This window comes from Gallus gallus, chromosome Z, assembly GCF_016699485.2.
Source record: "Gallus gallus isolate bGalGal1 chromosome Z, bGalGal1.mat.broiler.GRCg7b, whole genome shotgun sequence".
Classification (NCBI taxonomy): Eukaryota; Metazoa; Chordata; class Aves; order Galliformes; family Phasianidae; genus Gallus; species Gallus gallus.
This window is the reverse complement of record NC_052572.1, coordinates 12,415,992-12,433,418: the sequence shown is the minus strand read 5'-3', so window position 1 is coordinate 12,433,418 and position 17,427 is coordinate 12,415,992. Positions and strand designations below refer to the sequence as shown.

The following is a 17,427-nucleotide window of genomic DNA, read 5'->3' as shown; positions in this document are numbered from 1 at the left end:
ATAAGCATAGCCAATCTCCTTTAAGAATCTATGAAATAAATCCACACTCAGGGACAGTTCTGCAATTCACTCAGTATCCTTAACCTCTGCTAGAGAAAGATTGTGATAATGAAACACTTTTGATAGGATTGTTCAGACTGATCTTTACTCTTCAATACTGGAAGGTGCTGATCATCCTTGTGTTCCCTGAAAATAGCAAAAATTCTTGTATATTGCAGGTTTGGATCCAATATGCTGTGTTCTCTAGTAAAATTCATTTTGATCTTGATTCTGCAAGATATTGCCTATTTACTAGAAACTTATAGGTAGAAGACAGATTTGATAGTATTGAATAATGTGCCAAAGATCCCTGGACCCTTTTAAAATGGAGTTCATTAGAAAAGCAATTTTAAATGGTGATCTCTTTTTAATAACGGAATAAAGCAAAGCTGAATTCACCTGTCAATGCTTTTCTTCCATAGGGCATCATGGAAATTGATTAAATTATGAATGTGAACTGAAATACGTATTGCACGACTCAAGGATAATTCAAGTTATACCATGGTTGGTAGTACAGACAGCCCTCAAACCCTCTTTAAAATGTTAAAAGTCTGTTTGTCCCTTTGTTACATGGTTTCTAATGAAACAATCATATCATGGCAGACCCAAAATAGAAATACTGATATTGGTTCCCTGCAAAGGAAAAGCAGGCTGCTCAACAACCTCTGGTCGTAACATTTCATGTTCATGGTAAATACACGTAGGCTGATTGCAAAATATTAGCTTTCTTCAGTGATCATCAAGACAGGTTACATTTATAGGATTCAAATCTCTTTCAGAGTGTCCTCAGCTCTTCAGCACTCTTAGAGTTGGAAGGATGAGTCTACAAATTGGCAGTGTTAACTAAACACCGATCTTCTCAGAAATCAAGTGAACAGAAGATTTGGCCTCACAAATGCCTGTCCACATACTCCTGGAGTTGCAGTGGTGATGCCCACACGAAGGGGCTGTGATGCTACCGGGCAGCACTGCCTCTTTCTATTGTCTTCTTGGGTTACCTCTATGACTGCCCACTGCAGCTCCCAAGCTTGAATGCATCTCACCTACCTGTTTTGCTTTTGTAATAGAAAAAAATACATGGATCAGAGCTCCATCCTAAAGGAAGGTTGTATTTCATTTGTTTCCTTCCAACTTTGAAGTATCCTATATGGAAAACACCTGTTTTTTGTTTTGCTGTTTGTTTTTTTAAAGGTGTTTGCAGAGCAGTCTAGTTGGGCCCTGAAATTATTTCTATGTCCTCTTGGGAGTATACATATTTGTTAATATGTTAAAAGCCCTCCCTTAAATTTCTTGATCACTAGCTGCTGCCATTATGTGCACTGTTCTCAGTGAATGATACAGAATTCAGAATTAGAGAAGAAAGGCAAAACCAGCAGCCCACTTCCTAACACAGTACTATGTGTGTAAGTAGCAATTTCTTCTGGCCTATGTTGGCCGTGACCAGCAATCTGTTCTACTCCCTTGCCTGTGTAGATCATAGTCTTGGGCAGACACCTGCTACTAAAACTGCTCAGTGTATGGTGTGTTGACACCATCCCAATGCCAGTGGGTAAACGATACGGCCACCCACAACCACCTGTTCTGCCCACATGGCAGCCTGCTACCAAGGCAGCCTGCAGGGACACGGTGGCCACCTCCAAACACAGCGCTGAGTGCCTTCTGGAACAGGGCATGTCTGCTTGTCGTTAAGCAGTCAGAGATGCCAGTCTGCATTTCAGATAAGTTTATAATGCAACACAGACCATTAAAAATTTGTGTGCCACAAGGTTGGAAATGCAGATAAAATTCTCTGAAGCAAAGAATGTAAGGTTGGAGAAACCATGGTTAATTTCCTTTTAGGGTCCTGTTTTGGTCTTAGTTATCTTCCCAAGCTGCTTTATAAGACATTCTTTAGAACTGATGTTCTGACAACCAGGGCAGAGTAAAGCTATGATGAAGAGACAGTGAATCTGAGAAACAGACACTGTTCTTCCTGCCTTAAGATCATTCAAATATTCCCTCTGTCAAGAGAACTGGAAAAGCTATTTCCTTTATACACGTGGAAGTACTGTGACAGTCTCCCACATCACTTCAAATGTGCTCAGATACAGGGCAAACTTGTTCCCAACATTAGGGCATGGTCCAGAAAATTGTTTTTACCCAGCTTTGTTGCTGCTACCATTGTGTGTACTTCTGAACATAGGTGGAAAATACACCTTGCTAAGTCTATATCTCCACTGAAAAAGTTTTCAGGATTCTGTTTAATTAGGAATTATATTTTAGAAGAGCCCATACTGTGAGCAATCAATTTTTTTGTTAAGCTTCATCCACCTTATATCAGACTTCGCACCACTACATAAGCAGAGGATGGAGTATGAATGCATAGTTGCTTCCAAAATAAGTAGGCTCTACCTTCAGATACTTCCGGTTGCAGCTCCACTATTTTCCAGATGCAAACATGCAGTTTTTCAGGTTGATATGTGAACAGGGAAAGGAAAGCTGAAAGCTGAAAGTGAGCTAGAAAGTGATGAGGGGGAGTTGAGGACATCAGGAAGTTGCCTCTGATGACTGTAGCAATGCACCGCACTCACTGGAGCAAAACAAAGTATTTTGGGATATCTTTTATTCAACAGCTGTTCCTAAAGCTTGAAATGCTATACTCAGCCAAAATTTCTTTTCATCCAGCTGTGGCTGAGCCTTTGTAAGGCAGTATTAACCAGGGAGAATCATGTTACTGTAATTACAGTGGCTGACAGTACTTCCTCTGTGCAGGTGTGCAAGGTGCTCCTTTGAACCTGTCCAGCCTCAGCTCACTGGGACTCTGCCTTCCCTTAAGTAATGGAACAATCCTGAATTTTAACCTTCCCTATGATTAGGTTAGGACTAAGGGATTTTCTGGACTAAGAATTTGATTTGGGAAGCAGCCCGGCAGCTGCAGAATCTGGGATCTTCAGGCCATATTAGCCAGTGCCACCATACAGAAATGGTCAGCTGATTGGAGGGGAGGTTACTTTCTTCTTACCAGAAAAACCAGCCCTAGTGCAACCTTGCAGTTGCCAACACAACAAAATTCCTTTGCTTTCAGAGCCATATGATGTTTAACACTTTCAGACTGGATTTGTTCTCCACACAATCTGCTCACAGCTAATACAGGGCAGGAATGCAACACAAATCACATGCTTCCTCAGTATGATGCCTAGATCAGCCTTCTGATGAAATACATGCTTTGTTGCAATCAAACTCAACACTTAGCTTGTTAGGTGGTCAGGTCAGGAAAACAATCTAACTGCAAAGATGGTGAGAGCAGTCTGGAACGTGGTTAGAGACAGCTCTAGGCAAAGCTGTGAGTTTAGAATGCAACTGAGTTGAGCTCCCTGAAAGAAGAAGAGGCAACATATTCTCTGTGTAAAAAAAGAAAAAAAAAAAAAAAAGCTAACAAGAAAATCCTCCATTTGTATCACTGAGAAGATGAGGCATTGACTCTTTTTGTGCATCCAAAAGAGCATGAATCAAGCCTCTAATTTATCTAGCCCTGAATTATTACTGTGTGTCATCTATGATGTGTAGTTCCACTATGGTAGGACTTTCAACTCACATTTCTTAGAAAACAAATGAATAATTTAAAAAGCCACACACACACACACACACACAAAAACACCTAATTCAATTTTCCTAATTCAACTCAGAAATTTGCATTCAGTTCCCAGAATTGTTCTAGCTTTGAGATTTAGAAAATAAAGAAAGTGTTTGAGCTTTGGAAATTCCCTGCATCATTAATTTTAACAGATGCAAAACACAGTAATCGTCACGAGTGCTGAGACACTCATGAAGCTGGTATTTTATGAAAAAAAGTTGAAGGATACCAATGTACTAATCCCTGCAAAGTGCACATGCATCACCACAGATGGCTTTTTATTCTTAGGCCACGATGCTCCAAAGAACTCATGTGTGGGCATTAATGATTTCCCCTGCAGTATGTGTTGTTAGGTTATCACCCAGACACCATGTTTATCCTTGTTGAATAAAAATCTCTGGGCAAGTCACATCCAAGAATCTACAAAATTGATAGTAGGAACTTTTTTTCCATTCTAGAATGCACCTAGAGAATCATTACTATCTGCAGTCATGCTTGTCTGGAATAACCCCAGAGTGGTAAAGTTAATGCATTAATGCACAGACACTGTACAAATGCTTAGGTCTCTTGTAAAACTGCTGCTGTGATTTTCAGACATGTCTGATTCTTTCTAAGATATACAGCAGGTACCAGTCACACTTAAGGACACCGGGTGCATGAAAAGTGGAAACATGCGTTAAACAGAGATGTTGACTTTTTGTCTGACATGGTGGATGACACAAGCAGCCAGATCACTAAGTGAATAAACAGAGCTTTTTATTTTTCCTGCAGCTATGTGAGCTATGGTTACTTCTGACACACCTGCAAAGCCTCTGTGGAGCTTAAAATAAGTGTCTCACAGAGAAAGTTTGACTTAAACACACTTTTGCATGTGGAATCTGATTTTGGAAGAGATGGGCCAACAGTGCTATTAGAAAGACATGCCAAAGAACTGTAAGCTTGTATATGTACCAGTTAACATCAAATCCCCTGTTCATTGGGGAAAGTGTATGTGTACATTTCTCATAAAAACCAGGGCTGTGTATTAAAGCAGACAAAACCCGGGTGCAGATCTCTTTGCTCTCTATTTCTGAGAATGTTTAGACTAAAAGAGGGAATCCCTATTTTACCTCATTCTCTATTCCACAAGCAAAATCATCACCGCTTGCATGAAGACAAGTAATAAAGCAGCAGCTTCATTGTCCTCACTAACAAACCCTGGAAAATACTGGTACCAAACCTTGTGTATGAGACACTGCTCCAAGAGCCATGTGCCTGCATGTTACAGTATTCCCTTCCAGCACAACTCCTGGTCAAGCAAAGGCAGTGGGTTGAACCCAGCTTGGGAACAGTTGCTTCTTCTCTTTCATTAACCACCAATTTGAAGGAATAAACGAAGCCAAAAGACACTGAACTTATCATATTGGACTGCCTTTTCCCCAGTATGCCAAAAAATGTACCAGAGAGGCCCTCTTTCTAAGGAAAGATTATCAGCCAGTATATCTCAAAAATCTGGTGCCAGATGAATCTTTTTTTTTTCCAGTTATGAAATAGAAAATTCCCTTTGGATTTGCTTATTACATGGGCCAACTGGCTTTACTTGCAGTAAGATGCAAAAAGACATTAACACATGTATTATTCAACTTTTTCAGATTTTTTTATTAGGCAACAGTTAACTAATTTTTTCTTTTACCCAGCAAAACCCGTGAGAAGCAGCTTGAGCAAGCAGGAGCATTTAAGCTCATACAGGTACCAGTGAAAATGCTGCTGATTCTAATTCCCCCATCATCAGCCAGGAACTTTAAATGCACAGTTTCTCCATTTTCACTTTCATACCTTACAGAATAGTCTATGGGTAATGCCAGAATCTGAGGCAAAGGGGGACAGCCAAACCTAGATGTGGAGTTAGCTGCAAAATTACAGCCCTTCCAACAGGCAGCCTGTGACTTTGTCCTCTGCCCACCCTTAAAGCATTAAGCAGAATGTATAAATGTCAGGTCTCCAAGAGTTTCATCTAGTGCCAGCTGAAACCAGTGGGAGCTCTGCTGTCGTGACAGACCAAATGCCCTGTGTAGGAGTGCTTAGTGTGGCTTTATAACCAAAAAAAAAAAAAAAAAAAGAAAAGAAAAAAAATACAGAATACAATCTACCTCTTGTCTCCCCCATTTCAATATAGCCTAGCAATGACCCATCTTCATGGGAGGCAAGCAGCACTGTCTGTGAGATCAAACTGCTTGGGACTGAAGATGAACAAGGAAAGGAAGGCATAAGCTAACTGCAATACTCTTTCCACAGCACTTTCACCTCTTCCAAAGTGTCTGTTACTAGGAACTTGGTATTTTCATAACAGCTGGATAATGGGCAGTGGGTGTTTCTGTGGCGGCATATTGAGATTTCAGAGATTAATGTGTCATTTTACTATTTCCATTCTGATATCTCTATGCTGATAAATGCTTGGCGATTGTACCATCCCATTAGTAATATTAAATACTGTAAACCTAGGGTTTTGGGAGACATAAACCATTTTAAAATTGAATGTGACCAATAAAATGTTCTCTGGGCATTTTTCCAATGCAAACACTCCCCAAGCTCACTATCAAAATATAGCACAGAAAAGAGCTACTAGATATTTTTTTTTATAATCAAGGGCACAGTCTTTTATGAACATACACTAAGATGAACATGCAGATATTTCTGGTTTCAAATAATATTACAACATGAATCAGTAACATTTGGAGGAGCTTCTTTAAATTTTCCCATCAATGTTGGACTGAATCTTCGGCAGATGGAAAAGACTCTCTTATATCACTCTGTTCTGACAAATTCTGTTCCTCTCATCTGTAAAAGAGGACATTGTTTCTTTCAAAGAAAACTCAGAGTAAAGTCCAATGAGCTCTGAAAGCAGCTGAATAGGACCGGGGAGGTGTGTGGGGGGAGTTTTATCTCTGACACAGAAGCCCTTCTCTTACAAGTACAAGGCTGAGATGAGTTAGTCACTAGCCTGATGAAGTCAATCCCTGTTCCAGTACACTTTCTCCAAGGTCACTCAATGAGTCAATAAGGAAAGTAGGCTGAGAAAACAGGAGTCCCATCCTGCAAGAGCAATAATTCCACTATATTTATCCAGGCTCTCGTGACTATTGAGTCTTTTTTTTCTTTTTTTTCTTTTTTTTTTTCTTTTTTCTTTCTTTCTTTCTTTTTTTTTTTTTTTTTTATGGTGAACATAGCAAGCGGCGCAAAACAGGCACTGTTTGAGACCTCATACAAATTAAGATATGTCACAAGTCAATGTCAGCAGACAGGGAACAGAGAGGTGGGAGTTCTGCAAAGAACTTTGGGAAGGGCACAGAAATTCACCCAAGACTCATGGTGAACTTTAACATTTAAACATTTGCTGAAGGGAGAAAGACAAAAAAAAAAAAAAAAAAAAAAAAGATTCAATCCCAAAATGAATGGGACTAGAATGTGACCCCAGGAAAGGTCACTAAAGCACAGAGGCACTTTTCCACTCTGTTTGGTTTAGGCACTAGAATGCAATCAGGATGCTTGGCAGCTCTGAGTTTCTACAAGCACCTTAGGAGCGTTACATTTAGATGTATATATCCTGCTGCCTTATGTCTCAGCCATAACAGGATCTTTTCTCTGCCCTGAATAAACAAAGCCTGATCTTTTCCCACATCATTTCTATTTCAATAGAAATACATTGGTCTTGACTTCAGTAAGCTGCTTTCCTCTATATATGGGCAGGGGCATGCAAAATGCTGAGCTTCTTGTGGACACAGTTTGAGCTCTGGACAAAAAATGACACAAACAGGAGCAGAATTATTCAGCCCTGCAATGTAGAATCACACCACTGTGAACTTCAAAAAGTAGAGCAAGTATTTAGAAGCAACCCAAAGAATCCTGCGAAGTACTGGCTACCACACACTTGATCATAGCACCAGTGAGGTCTGATGGTGAGAGTGCAGGTGCTGGGCATGGAGGTGAGATGGAGATGGTTTAGCAAGTCATCTGCATTTTGCAAGTTCAGGTAGACAATATTTATCTTCTCCCCTCATTTACATTCCTTTACAGTCATTTAGGGTTATTACTTGAACATGCAGTAGAGTTTGTGGCTCTAAGCTCTCAATAAATACAGTTGAGGAAACACCACTGATAGTCTAAGAAGATAGGATACAATAAGAAATCTTCCACAGACTCTAAGGCCAATTAAAGAACAATCATCACGGGATAATTAAAAAAGGGAAAAAAATTGCAATAATGTAATCATTAATAAAGAAGTGTTGCCAGTCTGGAGAACCATTACTATAATATAAGAGGTCCTGCAAACACTAAATATTGGTCTTGACTCATTTTTGTCTCCATATGAATGACTGAATTAGGAACTTCCAGACAGGTAGGTCTAACTAAACACAGAATCATGGAATTACAGAATGTCTTGGATTGGGAAGGACCTTAAAGATCGTATGATTTCAAATCCCTGGGCATAGGAAGGGTTGCCATCCACTAGATCATGTTGCCCAGGGCCACATCCAGCCTGGCTTTGAACCCAGGATGGAGCATCCACACATTCCCAGGGCAACCTGTTCCTGTGCCTCACCACCCTCTGAGTGAAGAATTTCCTCCTAAAATCTAATCTAAATCTCTTCTCTCTTAGTCTAAAACTGTTCTCCCTTGCCCTATCACTATCAGGGTGATAAAGACCTGGCAGATTCTTCAAACCCACAGGATTCTAGGGTGACCAGACCTCCTCATGTCCAAATGTTACTCTTTTAGGAAGGTCTCTTTACAGCAGCTGGTGGATAAGGATGTCAGGAGAGAAGCAGACCTGTTTATTCTTCTCTTTCATATTTTTGTCTAACCACTCTACTATCCTTTTCAGATAACCAGTGGGTTTCATCTATTCAGATAGTGGAATACTCTGACTTGGCATCTTCTGCTAAAATTCAATAACAGTTTCCTCTCCCGTGTCCATATGCCATTGTTCAATGAGGCTGTAAACAAGGTGGCTTCCTAATTCCTAATTCCATGTCCTCCTTCATGACCAATAAGCATGAATTGACTTGATGACTGATATAACCCTTTTCCAGAAGTCGGTGTTCCCAGTCCTGGCCTCATCCGGTCTCTTCCTGCCTTCTTTTAAAGCAGGACTTTGAAGGCCATTCTAGCATTAGTAATACAAAGGGTAGTGCAGTTGGGGTGATCTCACTACATGTAGGAAGAGATCACATGAGGAGGTTTCTTACCTTTTTCCCCACTCCTGAGGACAGTTTCCAGGAATCAGGTGAGCTCAGTCACAATCCAGGCTCAGAGTGTTCTGCAAAACTACTTCATGGTAGAATATATTCAATTAAAAACTACCCATCAAACACAGCTTCAAACAAATTGTCTGGGACTCAGACATACCTAAAGCTGGTTTTAAAAATCTATTCTCACAACTTGAAAGTAGTGATTTTAAACCTAGGGACAATGTCAAACGGGAACTGATTAGCAGAAATTCACCACCGATTTTGGAATGTAATTGCCTCATATCAGTAGAGGTTAATTTCAGTTAAATAGATCATACTGATATCCTTTGAGACTGGGTAAACTGATCCAAGATGAAGCTGACAGTTCAGTGATTTAAAATTAGAGCAACGTCCTCCCTTCTTCAGGGCCCCCAACATCATTCTTGCTGCCACATGCTAACCCCATTGCAATCTGATGCTGTACTCAGCTGAGAGTTGCTGTAATCAAGTGGGAGGCAATGAGAGCACAAGCACCACTGCTACAAAAGTCAAAAAGGATTTGCTTAATTATCCCCAAGATGAACAAACACAAGGGTCCATTCCCATGGCACCTTGAAGGCACTATGGACATCTAGGTATCACCACTTTTTGTAGGACACAAATATGCCCTCTCTTAAGGAAAAGGGAATTCTCTAAAAGAGTGCAATACAACTGCAGCAAGCAGCTCTTTAACATCTGGGCAGGGAGGCACCAAAGGACTGATAGAGGACCACAGCTGTGCGTTGCTCCCACATGAGAGGTTAATACCATTTCCTGGTCAAGAATTCCATTACAAAATGAAATTAAATCTGATAAGTCATTATCTAGTAAAGGGCTCTTGAACAAAGTGGAGTTTCTGGAGTTCAGGGGCTCAAACGTAAGTTCAAGATGGACTGGGTGTAAAACAGTTCTGGACAGCTCTCTGGTGGTCCTTTTTGTTGAGTGTGTGTTTTAAGTAGCTTTCTAGAACAGACTTTCTAAAATTAGAAAAAGACAAACAGATGAATGACATGCCCACCATCCCAATGACTAGCTATTATCCAAATGTTAAGAAATTCCAAATTTGAAGTCAGGTCTGCACCTGAGGAATCCCAATTAATAAGCACCTTTGGTTTTTCCTTCATTAAAACCAGATAGCTATAGAAAGAGGTAAAATCTAAAGCACATTCAACTATTATCCTGTTAACTATCATCAACAACCCAACTGTCTGAAAAGCTCTTTCTCAAGCTCGTGATGATCTTATTCTCAGAGGACAGTTCTAGTGCCCTTCTTTTCCATCACATCAAAGCCCACATCTCCTACTCTCCACCATCTGCTCATCCCCAACCAAAAAGTCAGCTCTGCCCATCCACAGGTAAAACTGCACATGATTCTGCAGGTTCACATGTTAAAACTCCCAGTCAGGACAGAAAAGGCTCTTGGACAAAATTTGGGTGCTTCCTTACTGGGATAAAAAAGTTTTTCTTTTAAAAGTCTGAGCTCAGCATCCTGTATCTGTGTATTTGGACACCATACAGCAGAGACATATCTGGGGTGAATTAAAAAGAGCATGGCCAGCAGGTCAAGGGAGGTGATCTTCCTCCTCTGCTCTGCTCTGGTGAGGCCACATTTAGAATACCGCGTCCAGTTCTGGGCTTAGTGATTCAAAAAAGACATGGATCTCCAGCGGGTGACCACAGATTCAATGATCTCTTCTAACCCTTGCAATTCTGTGAGTTTGTGATCTAAATTCTCCCCAGGTATATTAGACTAGCATACCACTCATCCCCCTGGCATTCAGGGACTCTTTCCATTTCCTGCTGTCTCAAACTCACCTTAAGCTCTTTTGTTGAGAACTGCAATCCAGTGCAGTCTGGCATGCTCTCAAGGTAGCACATACAAGTTTGCTTCACTCAGGTCTGAGACACACCTTAATCCAGAGTTCACAGTTCCAGTGCACCAGAGATTAAAAGGCAATGAAAGACTACGTCACATACACTAGAAAGCAAATCAACAGTCATTCACATACTGTTCATATGGAGTCAGTTTCTAGGCTAGCATACCCAGAAGTCCATCTAGCTTTTTAAATAATAAGTAGTAGCCCATTTTCAATGATCAGAACTAATTGCCCACTGGCAAACCTAGATAACTTCCCTTCTCTCCTTTCCCTACCTAGAACTTGTACACAACAAGCATTTGCTTTTACACTGCATCATTTTTAAGGAAACAATTTTAACTTCCTCCATACTGGATCCTCAAAACAATTATAAATTTATCTCTGCTCCACGTATTTTCCACTTTGGCCAAATTTCTTTCCCACATCTCTTTAAAATTCCTATTATTAAATGATTTCTTGTCACCTATTTGTGGGAATACAAGAAAAAGTATTCAGAGCAGCAGCTGTGGAGCAAGATAAACAGCAGCTATTCTCACTAAAAACTTTACTAAGTTCATTTCGAAGTCCCTACACTCAGTTCTACTCCCATGGAGATATATACACTGCAGTCACTATAGTATAAAACTGTTTTCAGAGAAGAGTCTGATGGAGAGACACATGAATCCTGGGCATGTGAGGACACACAGGATTGACCCTGAGGGGTTTCAAAAGAGTTAATGCTGTCACTGGATTGAAAACCCTGTTTTAGACTAGTAGCACATAAAGCTTTTCACTGCTCTGTGTGGTCGCCTGCAACTTATCAATAAGTATGCATTACTGTGCATATTTTACATAAGAGACCTTCATTCTCTCAGTTCAGCATGCACAGTACTGCCTTGTGCTGCAAGAGGTGTCTGTTGTTTAACAGAGTTGTTAGCAGACATTTGAGAAATGATCAAATCCTTATGGCTGTTTTGTTCTGTAGAGGCTAAATGGGATGGAATCATAGAATAGAACTAGGATGATGGTAATCTTTCCATACAACTTACATTTAAAAAAAACCAATAACAATATTTTGTATTTATTTTAGCTTACAGTACTTCAGGTTTGCTACTTCCTTCAGCTACAAATGATGAGGAAATTTGGCCCTCTCAGACCTCAACCATTCTAATGCCAAATGGAAGCAATTAGAAAGAAGAAGCAGTCAGAAATCCTACGTCACACCTGAAACGATGTAACTCATAGTGGAACTGGGCATTTCTCAAAGCATCCTCAAAGCAGTCTGGGTAACATAGCTCTGCTTTCTTCAAATGATATCAGCTGAAAGCAGGTGCTGCTGAAGGTGTCTTTGAGGGAAAAGTATTTCACATTGAGAATGAAAGACAGTCTGGCCATAGATATGGGGCATCAACAGTGTCAGAAACATGAACTATCAGCTGCATTTATCACAGCCTTTGAGTATAGATTGGGTCCACTTCAGTTGGAAAGGCCAGGACTAACACTCAGAGACAACACTTATCATTTGCACAGCAGCCCAGCAAGGCTACATGGAGGTGGAACCAAGTACAAGCTGGTGCCTTGCCCCCAAGAAATGCATGTAATGTGACACTCCTGCCCTGTGCAGCCTGGCGGAGCGCCTTTCTCTAACACCAGGGTCACATTTGCCTAAGGTGAACTCCAGTCAAGCAGTGAAGCTGTGCCAACCTCAACAGGATGTTTGCTGAATACAGTCACTTCCCAGCCAGACCTTACTGGTGTGCAGTTATGTGTTCCTTTCTCCCAGATATGGATGTGCAAGCCATTAGGAAAGCAAGAGCGATTGCTCAAAAGTGCAGGTCCTTTACCCAAGAAAGAGTGCTCGGCTCTACTCATGTCCTATTTCTGGGCACTTGTGGAGTCTGACCAGTTATTGTGATGGAGGTATTTGAATTCCAAGTATGAATATTTCATTGTCCATCTTCCAGCAGTAACATGTATGATGGCTCTTTATCAAGTGTTGCACTCCAGTGCACAACTAAACCTGCTAAATTCGAGAGGCAACAGACCACACACTTGTGAAATGTTCAAAGGGAAAAGGCAATATCTACTTACTTGAACTAGGCAGTCTGAGCACGTACACATGAGAAGAGATAAAGACATTAAAGAGTTAATACAAACCAGTTAGGATACTATTTTTGGACAGTCCTCTGTGAAGAGAGAGCGGATTTTCTCAGCACATCAATGACCTTCTCTTGCCTACATGTATCTAAGGTTGTGCGCAAGTCTACACTCATGCAAGTTATCACCGGAGCCTTTAAAAAGCCTATATACCCAAACATTATGTGGAAGATGGGACACTAGAAGGAAGGAGTGAAGGATTTTGTTAACCAATTCATCACTAACAGTGCTTTGGCATGTACTGGTGACACAAGATAATAAAATTTGCACAGCCCTGTTTTATGTCAGAAGAATTTACTGCTTGGGAAAGCTGCCGTGGGAACAACTCCGAAGAGACCTGCTCACAAGAGCGGTGTCTGCAGAGCTGTGCAGGAGCTGTCAAGGCCCCAGCAGCCACAGAGCCTCACCACAGAGCCTCACCACAGGCAGGGTGAAAACTGCCACCTGCCTCTGTTGGGCGCAGGGAGCAGGCAGCTTGCTAATGACAAATGAGGTGCTAGTTCTGAGGAACAGGCTGGGATCAAGTACAGGGTTACTAATTTGAATACTAATGTGATTGCCCAAATACTATCGTACATTAATGGTTTTCAGTCATTGCCAAGAAAATGGATGTTCTGAGGTGAAAAGCCTGATGTTGTATCACAGCAGAGTGGTGACTCACCTCAGCTCTTTATGAAGCAGAGACAACTGATGGGAGTTTACCACAGGATAATGTTTTCAAAGACATATATGCTATCTTGGAGACTATTGTAAGAAAAAGCTGGCCTCAGTTTGTTGGTATTTCCAGAAATCATCACTCAGAACTAGCTGAGGAGTTTTCAGATTCTGTTTGTACAGGATATAAGCAGCATTATCCAGCAACCCCACTGAATGCAGAGAGTCTTTAAAAGATTTGAAGATTTACTTGTAACAAGAAAAACAATTCTCCCATTGCAAAATTCTGCATACTGAGTAAATCACATCGTTTGGTGATTCATTTTGAAATTTGCCTGGATAACAGATGCAAAAGACTTCCAGTGCCGGGAGCTTCTCTATCATAACCCACAGTGGGTGGCAGCAGAGGCCCAGCAGACAGGGCAAAAGCAGCCTGAGTCACCAAGATGTTTATATCTAGACAAGCAGATGTTAGAAAGGGTGACTTTTCATGTTGTTTTGTTCAGTTTTTTGGATTAAAAAAAAAAAAAAAGGGGGCAAAAAAAAAAAGTAAAAAAAAACAGCTTTCTTGTAACTAAAACAAAAGAGAAGACAGAACGAGTTGACAAAAATATACTTGTTATGCATCCTGGCCACAAATGTCCATGTACTTGCAACAATATGCCTAACAGTCAAATTTATTTGAGTACAAGTAAAGACTGCAGAGGCCTGAAGGAGACTGTGCCTGTTATGCAACATCAGGTATTTGCTTTTAAACTGCTTGCTGTTTGATGCAGCCTGCAAAGTATTCAGTCTTGACAAGAAATGCTAAAGACAGCAATGATAAAAATTGTCTCAGTGAGGACAACTGATAAGGTCATCTCTCTAGCAGGAGATCAGGTAGCTGCTATCAGATGTTACAAAATTATTTCTGGGTCTTTTCAGTGTGATGCTGAGATTTTAATGATAGCTTTTCCCAAGGCATCCCTAACTCAGAGAACCTGTTAAAGGGAAAACTTCATTAAAGTCAGAGTCCATAAAAAGCAAAACCTTTACAATTCTACTTAGTAGAGCTGAAAGTACAGAGGTAATCACTTTTGACACACATTTCCCTTCAGCTTTCATGCTCTGAAAATTGAAAATTTTCACTTTTTAAATACCTTTACTCCATTCTAAACAATACGTGGCCTCATTTGTCTCATAGGAAATGCAGAGGCAACCTTTTACATTTGCACGAAGGACAAGGTAAAGGCACTGTCATTTGCTTCAGCCAGTACTTTGGCTGGCAGCCAGGGCCCACCATAGCATGGGTGCTCCAGGCTCAGCACTGCCACCAGGAGACGGGAGGGGTTGTCCCCTCTATGCTGTGCAGTCTCATCTCCAGCACTGTATGCAGGTTTGGGTGCCACAGTATAAGGCACAGTATATACAATTATTAGGGAGTGTCCAAAGGAAGGCTACAAAGATGGTGAGGGGACTGGAGGGGAATCATAGAATCATAGAATTGCTCAGGTTGGAAAAGACCTTAAATATCATCAAGTCCAACCACAACCTAACCATACTACCCTAACTCTAACAACCCTCCACTAAATCACATCCCTGAGCACCACATCCAAAAGGTTTTTAAACACATCCAGGGATGGTGACTCAACCACCTCCCTGGGGAGCCTATCCCAGTGCTTAACAACTCTTTCTGTAAAGAAGTTTTTCCTGATATCCAACCTAAACTTACCCTGGCACTATTTCAGGCCATTTCCCCTCACTCTGTCACCCGTCACCAGTGAGAAGAGACCAACTCCACTCTTGCTGCAAGCAGCATTCAGATATTGGAAAAGAGCAATAGGGTGTCTCCTCAGCCTCCTCTTCCCCAGATTAAGCAGCCTCAGTTCCTTCAATCTCTCCTTGTAGGGCATATTTTTCAAGCCCTTTACAAGCCTTGTTGCCCTTCATTGGACCTGCTCCAGCACCTCCATGCCCTTTCTGTACTGAGGTGCCCAAAATTGAACACAGTACTCAAGGAGAGGCCTCATCAATGCTGAGTACAGGGGCAGGATTACTTCCCTAGTCCTGCTCACACCATTCCTGATACAAGCCAGGATGACATTGGCCTTCTTGGCCACCTGGGCACACTGCTGGCTCATATTCAGCCAAATGTCCATCAGTACACCACGGTTCCTTTCCATCAGGCAGCATTCCAGCTACTCCTCCCCAAGCCTGTAGGGTTGCCTGGGGTTGTCATGAACAAAACGCAGGGCCCCACACTTGGCCCTATTGAAACTCATACAGCTTACCTTGGCCTATCAATCCAGTCTATTCAGGTTCCTCTGTAGTGCCTTTCTCCACTCTGGCAGATCAGCACTCCCTCCCAACTTGGCGTTGTCTGTAAACTTACTCAGGGTGCACTCAGTCGAGATCATTAAATAAAGATGTTAAATAGAAGCAGCCCCAGTACCAAGCCCTGGGGGACACTGCTTGTGACCAGCCTCCAACTGGATTTAAATCCATTGACCACAACTCTTTTGGCCTGGCCATCCAGCCAGTGTTTCACCCAGTGGAGCTTACACCCATCCAAACCAAAGACGTATGAGGAGCAGCTGAGGGCCCTGAGTGTGCTGGGCCCACAGCAGGGGAGCTGAGGTGAGGCCTCATGGAGGCTGCAGCTCCTCACAGGGAGCGGAGGGGCAGTGCTGAGCTCTGCTCTGTGTGACAGTGACAGGGCCCGAGGGAATGGCACGGAGCTGTGCTGGGGGAGGATCGGGGGTTAGGGAAAGGCTGTGCCCGAGAGGGTGGTGTTTTAAAAACACTAGAAAGATAAGTGAAAATAGAAAGCATTAACTATCAAGCATCAACAATAATCCAAAGAGAAATACCGTGTCTTCCTTCTTGCATTAAAAATCCATCAGCAAACAGTACAGACCTAGGTCAATTAAAATCCACTGGAGTAAAAAAGACAAAAGAAATGTGACCTGCATTCACTAAACATCTTGTCTTTCAATGTGGATACCAACAATGTGGATAAGAATTTTTTTATTTTTTATTTTAAGTATATAACAGCAATAAAGTTAACAGTAAAAACAGGACCATAATGTGCTTGAAATTCTGTAGGGCAACTCACAACTTCCGGTACCTAGATATCTGGTGAACACAGCTTTAATTCAAATAGTGCATTTGGAGGTGACTTTGTGGAAATTATGCTGTCAGTATGACTGGAGGGAAAAGTGGATTTAAAATGATTTATATTCTGACTGTTCTTCTGGCTTTTGGGACCACAAATCACAATAGAAATTCAATTCGTTTGTAAAGATGAATGCTTTGAACATTGCTTTTGTTTGTTTGTTTGTTTGTTTTGTTTTGTTTTGTTTAAAACTCTCATCTTAAAAGTCTTAAGGTAGAAAAAAAAAGCAACTTCCAATCTGTTGCTTGACTACTCAGGACATATGTGCCATCAAAGTCCTGCATTATTTTTTAACTGCTTAAACATATACCTCAGATGAGCTTATTGGTGAAACCTAGGTTTTGATAGAGCTATAAATTAAAAATAAGAAATAAAATGACAGTTTCCTCCTACATCAGCATGTTAACTTAATCTACTAACTAAACTATTTTCCTTTCGAGCCTCTCTGTTTAAATTTGGCCACATAGGCTAAAAGGACAAAGTTGATGGAGATAAGAGAACATAAGGAGAGAATTTCAGTTAAGACTCATGAGTTAAATTGGGGTAGAGATCAACTGATGATAAACGAGTTAACAAATGGATTTTTGCAAAACATATATATTACTAAGCTGTCTCCCAACTGCAGGATCCATGGCACTTGACAACGTAAGGAATCTCAGGCTCTGCTCTTTCTGGAACTGCTGCAACCTTGCGAACTTTGTGCTCAAT

At 41.2% G+C, this 17,427-nt stretch overlaps 1 long non-coding RNA gene across 1 annotated transcript; it reads right to left on the bottom strand.

Annotated features, from left to right (window-relative positions):
- Nucleotides 1-5,269: 5,269 nt before the first annotated feature.
- On the bottom strand, nucleotides 5,270-10,799 carry LOC121108610. Its single transcript, XR_005843255.2, has 3 exons — nucleotides 10,714-10,799; nucleotides 8,878-8,959; nucleotides 5,270-6,469 (listed from the first exon to the last, which is right to left on the bottom strand). It is a non-coding gene; the product is annotated as an uncharacterized LOC121108610 (long non-coding RNA).
- Between the last annotated feature and the right edge of the window lie 6,628 nt (nucleotides 10,800-17,427).